The following is an 11,643-nucleotide window of genomic DNA, read 5'->3' as shown; positions in this document are numbered from 1 at the left end:
GTGTTTGTGTGTGTGTGTGTGTGTGTTTGTGTGTGTGTGAATGTGTCATTATACTGCCTTTACACAACATCTGTCTGTCTGTCTGTGTGTCTCTGTTTATCTGTCCAGGTTTCTGTCCATTCATCCATCCACCCATCTATCCGTCCTTCAATGTTTCTTTCAATGCATTAATCTGTCTGTCCATCCATCCATGTTTATGTCCATTGTTCTATTCATCCATTCATTTATGTTTTCAACGCATTTATCCATCCCTGCATCCATCCGTCTGTTCGTCAATCCATCTATCCATCCATCCATGTTTCTGTTCATTTTTCCATCCATCCATCTATATGTTTCTTTCAATGAATCCATCCATCTGTCCTTCCATCCATCCATCCATCCATCCATCTATCCTTAGATGTTTCTTTCAGTGCATTCATCCATCCATCCATCCATGTTTTTGTCCATTGTTCTGTCCATTTATGTTTAATTCAATGCATCCATCCCTCTGTTTGTTCGTCCATTCATCAATCCATCCATCCATCAGATGTTTCTTTCAATGCATCCATTGTTCTATCCATCCATCCATTTGTTTTTTTTAACGCATCTATCTGTATGTTTGCCCATCCATCCATCCATCCATCCATCCATCCCTCGAATGTTTTTTTCAATGCATCCATTTATTCATCTGTTTGTCTGTCCATTCGTTCATCCATCCATCCATCCTTCAATGTTTCTATCAATGCATTCATCCATCTGTCCATCCATCCATCTATCTGTTTTTCTCTCCATTGTTTTATCCATCCATCCATCCTTCTTTCAATGCATCCATCTGTCTGTTGATCAATCTAAGCATCCATTCATTCGTTCATCCTTGTTAATTCCATTCATCCATCCACTCCTCCATACAGTTTTCTTACTTGAGATTTCGAGACTAGAGAAGTCACTGAGAATGATGGAGCAGCAATGGTTTGTATGCGTGTGTGTGAATGTTTAAGAGTGCAGCTAAACCCCGCACACAGCAGGACGCGTCTGATTGTTTGTCTGCTGAACGTCATGCATCTCCTCTAAAAGCGTGGGGTTCAGAGCCCAGAGGACCCGCACGATAACAGCCATTACACCTCCAGACATCTGGCCTGAAGGAGTGATTGCGCCGCCAGCGTCTAATCATAACAGCGCTTTATTTATCTGAGTGATTGCATCAGAAGCAGTAAGGGACCCTGCTGTCTATTAAGCATACATGAATACACACTGTCTAGTGAAGGAGTGAGATGAGGGTCGTCTGAGGTCCAGCCGTGTGTGTTTGCGGTCCCACAGGCAGTCGAGCGATATATATATACACACACACACACACACACACACACTCGACTTCACATAAAACCTGATGGAGAACTACTTACCCAAGGCAAGTGTGTGCTCCAGTGTCTGTGCGCATTTAAAGGGACAGTTCACCCATAAACGAAAAGTTTGACATCATTTCCTCGTTCTTCTACTTGTTCAAAACATGTATGACTTTCATTCTTTTGTTGAACACAAAGGAAGATATTCTGAAGAATGTTGGAAAAAACAGCCGCTGCTTGTGCAAACAACAGTGCAGGCTGCCTTTTGCAACATTCTTCTGAATATCTGGTTATGTATAGGGCTGGCTGTGTGTGTTTGCAGTTGCAGCCACTAGACTTTGCAATAATCTGCCATTAAATGTTAGAAAGGCAAAGTTGTCCATCCATCCATGTCTCTGTCCATTGTTCCATCCATCCATTTATGTTTTTTTTCAATGCATCCATCCATTTGTCTGTTCTTCTATCCATCCATCCATCCTTTGATGTTTCTTTCAATGCATCCATCCATCCATGTTTCTGTCCATTGTTCTGTCCATCTATCATTTGTTTCTTTCAATGCATCCATCCATCCGTCTGTTTGTTTATCCGTCCATCTATCTATCTATCCATCCTTCGATGTTTCGTTAAATGCATCCATCCGTTCATCCATCCATCCATCCATCCATCTTTTGATGTTTCTTTTAATGCATCCATCCATTTGTCTGTTCATTTATTTGTCCATCTATCTATCCGTCCTTCGATTATTCGTTAAATGCATCCATCCATCCTTTGATGTTTCTTTCAATGCATCCATCCATCCATCCATCCATCCATCCATGTTTCTGTCCATTGTTCTATCCATTCATAATTTGTTTCTTTTAATGCATCCATCATCCATCTGTTCATCAACCTGTCTGTCCATCCATCCATTTATCCTTCGATGTTTCTTTCAATGCATCCATCCATCCATTCATCCATCCATCCATGTTTCTGTCCATCCATCATTTGTTTCTTTCAATGCATCCATCCATCCGTCTGTTCGTTTATCCGTCCATCTATCTATCTATCCATCCTTCGATTATTCGTTAAATGCATCCATCCATCCTTTGATGTTTCTTTCAATGCATCCATCCATCCATGTTTGTGTCCATTGTTCTATCCATTCATAATTTGTTTCTTTTAATGCATCCATCCATCCATCTGTTCATCGACCTGTCATTCCATCCATCCATTCATCCTTCGATGTTTCTTTCAATGCATCCCTCCATCCATCCATCCATGTTTCTATCCATTGTTCTGTCCATCCATCATTTGTTTCTTTTAATGCATCCATCCATCCTTCTGTTCATCCATCCATCTTTCAATGTTTCTTTCAATACCTCCATCCGTCCGTCCAAGCATCCATCATCCATCTATCCATCCATGTTCTGTCCATTCTTCTATCCATCCATCTATTTGTTTTTGTTAATGTATCCATCCATCTGTCTGTTCGTCCATCCGATGTGTCTTTGTTTCTTTTAATGTATTCATCCATCTGTCTGTTCATCAGTCCATCCATCCATCAATGCATGTTTCTGTCTATTGTTCTATCCATCCATCCATTTATGTTTCTTTTAATGCATTCATCCATCCATCTGTCTGTTCATCCATCCATTCCATCCATCCGTCCATCCATCCATCCATTCATCCTTCAATGTTTGTTTCAATGCATCCATTCATCCACCCATTCTTGTTTATGTCCAGTGTTTCATCCATCCATTTATGTTTCTTTTAATGCGTTGACGCATATTCAAGGAAATGTGTTTTCCTCCTCATATTATTTCATAACATATTAATAAATTCATGTTAACCAAATGAGGACAATGCACAGACTGAGTGCAGTTTCACAGTTTAAATGATTATTATTTGTTGACTGTCTATTTGAGTTATTCGGACAGCAGGATTTTCCTGAATGCATCACATGATGACATTTAGTGTTCTTGTTCTGTGAATATCTGAGTACAATGGCAGTAATTATTCCATTACGCAACATTAATAATTATATAACTCAAAAACCTCGTAGCGGATACTTCTGAGATCATTAAATGTAATTAATATAATGACGGTCTCCTTTACGATGATGATTATGGATGAAAACAGGAGCTCTGTTCATTAGCTGCAATTCTATTGGTCAGTCGGAGAGAATGAAGCACCTCCTATCAGCAAAGACACTCTCATTGTGCCATAACCCCCTCAGTATGAAGTACAGAGCTAAACCTTCAGCTTTCAGAAGTAATAAAGGCATTAATAGATTAATAAAATCAGGCCTTATAAAATGCAGGTTATTTAACGCAGCCTCACACTAATAAACAGACAAATTTAATACTAGTCCCAAGACGTTTAGAGGCCTTTAATCTAGTTTTGAACTGAGAGAGTGTGTCTGAGCCTCGGACATTATCAGGAAGGCTATTCCAGAGTTTAGGAGCCATAAATGAGAAGGCTCAACCTCCTTTAGTAGACTTTGCTATTCTGGGGACTATCAGAAGCCCTGAGTTTAGAGATCTTAGGGGGCGGGTTGGACTGTAGCGAGACAGAAGGTTGTCTAGATAAACAGGAGCTAGACTATTTAAGCTTTACAAGTAAGAAGCAATATTTCATAATCAATACGAAACTGAACAGGCTGCCAGTGTACTGAGGATAACATTGGGGTGATATGATCATATTTTATAGACCTGGTAAGAACTCTGGCTGCTGCTTTTTGCACCAACTGAAGTTTATTAATAGAGGATGCTGAGCAGCAATGAGGATGTCTGTGTGTGTGTGTCTGTGCTCCAGAACACTGCCTCCTGCTGGACACACACACATGCTCTTAGTCATTCACACTTACACACACAGACACACTCACAGAGACACTCTCATATACACACACTCAAACTCACACACACTCTCACTTAAACATACTCTCTCACACACAATATTTTACACACAGATACACTCTCTCTCTCACACATACACTCTCAGACACACTCTCACACACACACACTTAATGTGAACATATTAAAACACTGTATAGCCCACTGCAGCATCTTGATATGCAATTAAAGTAGTGCTGTCTTTAAGTGTGGAGCAGATAACATGTAAAGCACACATGAAGTATTTTAATTAAGTCGTCTTAAGTTGCTGCACCACTTTCGTCACGTTTGCTCATTTGCATAATTCGTTTAGTGACTAGTGTGTGTGCATAAACAGCGGCAGACATCCATGCTGAAGCCCTCGTGTGTTAAAGTGCTTGTCACGCTTTTAATTAGCATCTCACGTCCATTACATTTCAGTTGGCGGTTCATTCCGCTGTGGCGACCCCTGATAAACAATGCACTAAGCTGAAGTAAAATTAATGACATACAGTAGAAATGTCTAACTCTTGTCATTTTGTGTGATTTGATGTGACCTGGAGGACGGCGTTCGCTGACCTGACATCAGAGTCTGAAGACTGACACACATCGCTCGTGATGAAAGCGGCGCGTAATGAAGCTGTCAGACCAAATCCCGAATCTCAGAGCCACAAATCCCCGGCGGACGCAGAGCTGGACACGACAGCACTGATGGATGATGGGAGAAAACATGGCCTGACAACAGGAGGTCAGCGGCTCCATCTGATCAGCTGTGGTGAGAGGATTGATTCAATTCACACACACAACACACACACACACAAACACACACATGCTGTTAGCTGAACTCACGGGACTTTAAAGCTGATAAGAGTTACTGGATGAAGAACAAAGGCTACAATTAATGACGATATCTCAGACGATGTTGGGGAAAGTTACCTAAGAAAGTAGTGCATTACAATATTGAGTTACTCCCCAAAACAGTAACTATTTGAGTTACTCAGTTATTTTTTAGGGTCAGTAATGTGCGACTATGCATTTACTTTTCTCACCTGGCTTGATCTCCTTCATGAATTGCAGGGTGTTTTTAATAGAGAAGCTCTGCATTTAACAACACACTCTATAACCTTCATTTACCTTTAAAAAACACATCAAAAATAATAATTTAGGATAATGTTATCTACAGAGAACTTCCTGACCCTAGAGCTACACACACACACACTCACACACACTCACACACATACACATACTGCTAGCTGAACTCACAAGGTGGTGAAACTGATAATTTATAATTATAATTTAGTATAGTGTTTTGTTCTGTAAACCTCCTGACTCCAGATACAGATACAGATTAATGAAATTTTAAAGCAATGTGCTGGCTACTTTTGTACTTTCTATCACAAATTACTTTTGATAGACATTTTTGTCTTACTTAAACTTACCTCTTGCCTTTTTGATGGCAAAAGCTGTAGTTATATTAAAAAGATGGGAACAATCTTCAATTATGACATGTGCTTTCTGTTTTATTCTCATATGATAAATTGCATATAACATATATTGATCATTTATTTTAATCCTGAAGCATTTCAGTTGATTCTGATACATTTTTTATGTAAATTGCAAGAATTGGATTCAGAAAGAGTTTTCGGAAAACATTTAAAAAGTAACAGAAAACATTTAAAAACAACAAAAACATTTAAAAACAACAGAAAACATTTAAAAACAACAAAAACATTTAAAAACAACAGAAAACATTTAAAAACAACAAAAACATTTAAAAACAACAGAAAACATTTAAAAACAACAAAAACATTTAAAAACAACAGAAAACATTTAAAAACAACAGAAAACATTTAAAAACAACAAAAACATTTAAAAACAACAAAAACATTTAAAAACAACAAAAACATTTAAAAAGTAACAGAAAACATTTAAAAACAACAAAAACATTTAAAAACAACAGAAAACATTTAAAAACAACAAAAACATTTAAAAACAACAGAAAACATTTAAAAACAACAGAAAACATTTAAAAACAACAAAAACATTTAAAAACAACAAAAACATTTAAAAACAACAGAAAACATTTAAAAAGTAACAGAAAACATTTAAAAACAACAGAAAACTTTTCAAAATAACAGAAAACATAAAAATATCAGAAAACATTTGAAAAGTATCAGAAAACATTTAAAAACAATAAAAACATTTAAGAACAACAGAAAACATTTAACAAGTAACAGAAAATATTTCAAAATAACAGAAAACTTTTAAAAATAACAGAAAACATAAAAAAAACAGAAAACTTTTGAAAATAACAGAAAACATTTAAAAAGTGACAGTAAACATTTAAAAACAACAAAAACATTTAAAAACAACAGAAAACATTTAAAAACAACAGAAAACATTTAAAAACAACAAAAACATTTAAAAACAACAAAAACATTTAAAAAGTAACAGAAAACATTTAAAAACAACAAAAACATTTAAAAACAACAGAAAACATTTAAAAACAACAAAAACATTTAAAAACAACAGAAAACATTTAAAAACAACAGAAAACATTTAAAAACAACAAAAACATTTAAAAACAACAAAAACATTTAAAAACAACAGAAAACATTTAAAAAGTAACAGAAAACATTTAAAAACAACAGAAAACTTTTCAAAATAACAGAAAACATAAAAATATCAGAAAACATTTGAAAAGTATCAGAAAACATTTAAAAACAATAAAAACATTTAAGAACAACAGAAAACATTTAACAAGTAACAGAAAATATTTCAAAATAACAGAAAACTTTTAAAAATAACAGAAAACATTAAAAAAACAGAAAACTTTTCAAAATAACAGAAAACATTTAAAAAGTGACAGTAAACATTTAAAAATAACAGAAAACATTTAAAAAAAATAACAGAAAACATTTAAATACTAACAGAAAACATTTTAAAATAACAAAAAAATTAAAAAACAACAAAAAACATTTAAAAAGTGTCAGAAAACATTTAAAAACAACAAAAACATTTGAAAATAACAGAAAACTTGTAAAAGTATCATTCTCTGAACGTTTAAATAATGATGTAATGGGATGTTTCATTAATGTTTGAAGATTTTAAAACATATTGAACATCATATTTAACATTTTTGGAAACTCACACTCTAAAATCACGTTGGTTGTTTGTTCAAACTACTTATTTAAAATGAGACAACACAATTTTTGAGTGTTTGGGGGACTTCTTAATTGCCTTATGTTCAATCCACTTCAGTTTGTTAATACTACTAAGTGAACTGAATTCATTGATGTTGTTGTGTGGACCCCAGCATTTATTTCAGTGCATATCACTGTGAGAACAATCTGTTAGAAAATCAGTCTTCTGTTGTATATTGAGTATATTTTATCACTGAAGGATTTAAAAATAAGATGTAGTCTATTTCTTACTAAACATATTGGATATGAAAAACTATGAAATTCAATAGTGTGTCTTCACTTCTTCCCCTGACTGTACATTTATCATGTACCAGCCTTCCTCAATTTACCAGCAATGTCTAAAACTGTCTGCTGCTTTTTGCACATAATTACAGGAAGACACGCCTGAAGTTCCTGTGAAGTTTGTCCAGCGATCTTCCCTCTGGATCAAGATAACATCAGCTGAAAGGGGATAAAGCTTTCTGAAATTGTTCCTGCTTACTTTTAGATTCTACTTGCTTTTCCAGCTGCTCAGTGAGAAGCAGAGACTGAGCATGAGTCTATTTATACCGTACTATTGGATATGTAAGGCAAGAATATTGTTTTTCATGCTCTGGTCAGCTTTGAGATGTTTTATAATGTCTTTCAGATTACAGTAGTTGAAGGAAAGCAACAGCACTCTTACATTTCAATATCAATCTTTAATGGGAGTTTAGTGTTAAGAGTTTTATTCTGATAAACTCTCATCTAAAAGCTGATTATGCATGCAAAGAATGACAGATTTATTCCATCTATAGCCTGATTACATACACCAAATTACCCCATTTATATAACAATTTAATTGAAAGGTAATGCTTTAATATAACATGCACATGGAGTATTTCTGATCCATATTCATATTTTTAGATTGCTGAAAAGTGATGTTAAATGTGTCAACAAAATAAGAATTTCAAACTTTTATCTGATGTTCAGATTCCTGTTTCCCGAAATGTATGCAAATGAGGGCCTATTTAATTAGATAATGCTTCATTTGCATATTTCAACTGCACTTAATGTTTCAGAGAACAAGCTCTCCATTCTTAATGCAATCACTGGGGAATGTCTGCTGCTTTAATTTGCACCCTATTCAGCCGTCGAGTTTCACCTTAAAGTAATTTTCTCGCAACATTAACATGAAAGCATCATATATATGCGACGGGGAGCAGTTTTATTCCGATGCATTTCACTTGGATGCTTTTCTAACTTTTCTTTTTTCTCCTCTTTTTTTTTCAATGCAACTGCTTGTTTCAGAGGGGCGGCACGGTGGCTCAGTGGTTAGCACTGTGGCCTCATAGCAAGAAGGTTGCTGGTTCAAGTCCCAGCTGGGCCAGTTGGCATTTCTGTGTGGAGTTTGCATGTTCTCCCCGTGTTGGTGTGTCATAGTCAGGGGCGGACTGACCATAGCGAGCACCGGGACATTACATTTGCCGGTGGCCTGACGGTCTATCTGGCCTGCCACTGTTTTAGTTTTAGCCTGGCTCATGCCTGGCACATGTTTACAGCACACTACTACATACTTTTAGAGAATAAAAGACTTCAGTTGGAGGAAAGATCGCTCATAATGCAATTTAAAAGCAGAAATAAATGGGGGGAAATGCAAATAAAAACATGAATCACAAAATACGGTGAAGGATGAGGCGAGTGTAGGAAAAACAAATGCTGTAGAGGTCAATGCATTCCAGCGCTCTTTAACCTCTTAAGACCCTAGCTGTTTTTTTTGACATGTCTTTTTTATTTCTCTTTGCTATTTATGCTTATTGTCACCTAATTACAATAAAACCTAAGTATCATCTTTTAATATGTTGTACTTTTAGAGAAAAACGATGCCCATATATGTGGTCTCGTGGTCCGAATTTCCATAAAACAGTTTTTCCTGACTGTTTTTAATGCATTAATAACACAAACATATATTTTTTTTTACATTTGACTATCAGAGACTAAAAACTATTTCTTTTGGCCATTTTGGACAGTTAAAAATAGGGTTTAGGACATTTAATATGCTGCAAAACAGTCACAGGATGATACTGTATGTCTGTAATAAAATATAAAACATTTAAATAGCCATGCATGTGGACACTCAAGCCCTGGGAAGATAAAAATGTCTTCTTCTGTGTTCGACAGAGGAAAGAACCTCTTAAAGGCTTGTAAATGAAGACAGAGTTGTCCTCTTTGTTTGAACTACCCCTTTAAATGATGCATCACAGTATATAATGTTTGCATTATTACAGAAGAGGATGCTCAGCGAGTAAAAGCGCACAACTTTACTAACAATGCCTGTCGTCTCAGTCCAGCAGCTGCGCGTATCAGGTTGTGAACACGTGTGTGTCGTCCTCCCTCGTGTGTTTGCAGTAATTGCCGCTGCATTAGCATGAAGCCTGCGGTGTCCCTCTGAAACTCTGCATATATTAGCGCTGCGTGCTCCTGTATCACGGATAATAAGCGGCGAGCAGCTTCTCTCCTGGGCTTTTCTGCCATACCTGCACATGGACAGAAGCGCTGAGTCTTCCTCAAGTGCTGCTTTATAACCCTCCTGACAAACACGCGCTGCTTTATAGATGTTTTTGTCCTCTAGCTGGATTGGTTTTCTTTTGAGAGTTTATTTCATGCAGTAATAGTGTCATGCGGCGCTGCTGTCCTCCGTATATCAGAACCTGAGAGAGGTTAGCTAAAGGACTTGTGGAGGTTTCTATTAGACGCTGATAAACTGCTCTGATTGTGTTCTTCTGCATCTGCTTTAATGGGTCTGCTGCAGCCTTTTAAACACATTATTCATTATAATTACAGTTGAAGAATCGGGATGAGCTTTGTGATCTAAAAGATGTAGAAGATCCCTGTGGAAATTGTATATGTGTGTCATATATTTATACACTGTATAAAGAGGCACATAAGCATTTAAAAAAAAGTCAGATGTTAATTTGACTAAACTTCTGTTTTAGGTAAGTTAGGATTATCACATGTGTTTCTGTTCTGCTTAATAGCAGAATAATGAGAGAGATAGTGTTTGAGAAATTGTTATAACTTTTCTTTATAGTCAAGTTTACATGCAATAAGATTATTCTGCCTCTGAAAAAGCTCAGATGATGGTGTCAAGGAAGTTTCTGATTGGCTTATTGACAACATTTGTGTTAATTGGAGGCACAACTGTAGAATAGTATATAAGGAAAACCTCAAACACACTGCTTCCTTGTGTGACAACATGGGGAAATCGAGATTACAATTTGCTAATCTAGACTGGGAAAAAGACTCATGTTTGGAGGCATGTCCTGTGTTCTGATGGAGCTAAGATTGAACTGTTTGGTAATCATGAGCTGTGTTACATTTGGAGGACAAAGGGGAAAGCTTACAAGCCTAGGAAACCATCCCAACTGTGAAGTATGGGGGCGGCAGCATCATGTTGTGGGGCTGTTTTGCTGCAGGAGGGACTGGTCCACTACACAGCATAGATGGCATCATGAAGAAAGAACATTATGGAGAAATACTGAAGCAACATCTCAACACATCAGCCAGGAAATTACAACTTGGCCACAAATGGCTCTTCCAAACAGACCATGACCCTCAGCACACTGCCAAATCAGTTTAAATGTCCTTTAAGGACAACAGAGTGAATGTTTTGGAGTGGCCATCACAAAGCCCTGATCTCAATCCTATAGAAAATGTGTGGGCAGAGTTGAAAAAGCTTGTGCGAGCAAGACAAGTTATACCAATTCTTTCAGGAGGAATGGGCCAAAATTCCTGCAAACTATTGTGAGAAGCTTGTGGAAGGAGACCCAAAACATTTGACCAAAGTTATACAGTTTAAAAGCAAATCTAAAAATAACAAGGAAATGTGTGTAAACTTTTGACTGTCTAGAAATTAATTAATTCTCAAAAAAATCAAGGTTAAGGTGCTCCAGGATTGGTCAGGCCAGTCACCAGACATGAACATTATTGAGCATGTCTGTGCTAAGATGGAGGAGGCATTGAAGATAGACTCAAACACAAAGGATCTTGATGAACTCTGGGAGTCCTGCATAAAGGCTTTCTTCTTCATTCCAGATGACTTTATTAATCAGTGATGTGAGTCATGTCAGAGATGTATGGATGCAGTCCTCCAAGCTCATGATGGAGTCAGACACAATATTCATTCTGTCTCCACTGCAGCAGGACTTAATATTCTATACTGGACATTATTTCTGTTCAGTGATCAGACTTTAGTCCCTCACTGTTCTAATGAAATCATTCAAGATTAAGACATGATCATATTTTATTGTGCTT

At 36.5% G+C, this 11,643-nt stretch overlaps 1 protein-coding gene and 1 long non-coding RNA gene across 9 annotated transcripts in view; one reads left to right on the top strand and one right to left on the bottom strand.

Moving 5' to 3' along the window:
* LOC147844582 (uncharacterized) overlaps positions 1 to 11,643 on the top strand; it is a 128,214-nt gene that overhangs the window by 116,385 nt on the left and 186 nt on the right. For 5 of the 8 annotated variants that reach the window (XR_015482338.2, XR_015482339.2, XR_015482344.2 and 2 more), the window contains 2 exons: positions 4,732 to 4,943; positions 7,746 to 7,875. The gene's annotated coding sequence lies outside the window, so the exon portion shown is untranslated. Of the gene's footprint in view, positions 1 to 4,731; positions 6,435 to 7,745 lie in introns of those variants that run through there. The other 3 variants (XR_015482341.2, XR_015482340.2, XR_015942138.1) reach the window with 3 other exon arrangements.
* The window catches only part of LOC148679883 (uncharacterized), a 759,583-nt gene continuing 757,251 nt past the window's right edge, over positions 9,312 to 11,643 (bottom strand). Inside the window, exon 2 of the long non-coding RNA XR_015942147.1 lies at positions 9,312 to 10,461. This is a non-coding gene — a long non-coding RNA (uncharacterized LOC148679883). The remainder of the gene's footprint in view (positions 10,462 to 11,643) is intronic.

Source organism: Danio rerio, chromosome 4 (assembly GCF_052040795.2).
Source record: "Danio rerio strain M-AB ecotype USA chromosome 4, GRCz13ab, whole genome shotgun sequence".
In the NCBI taxonomy this organism is placed as follows: Eukaryota; Metazoa; Chordata; class Actinopteri; order Cypriniformes; family Danionidae; genus Danio; species Danio rerio.
Note: the sequence above shows the minus strand (reverse complement) of the source record. Positions and strands in the feature narration are given on the sequence as shown.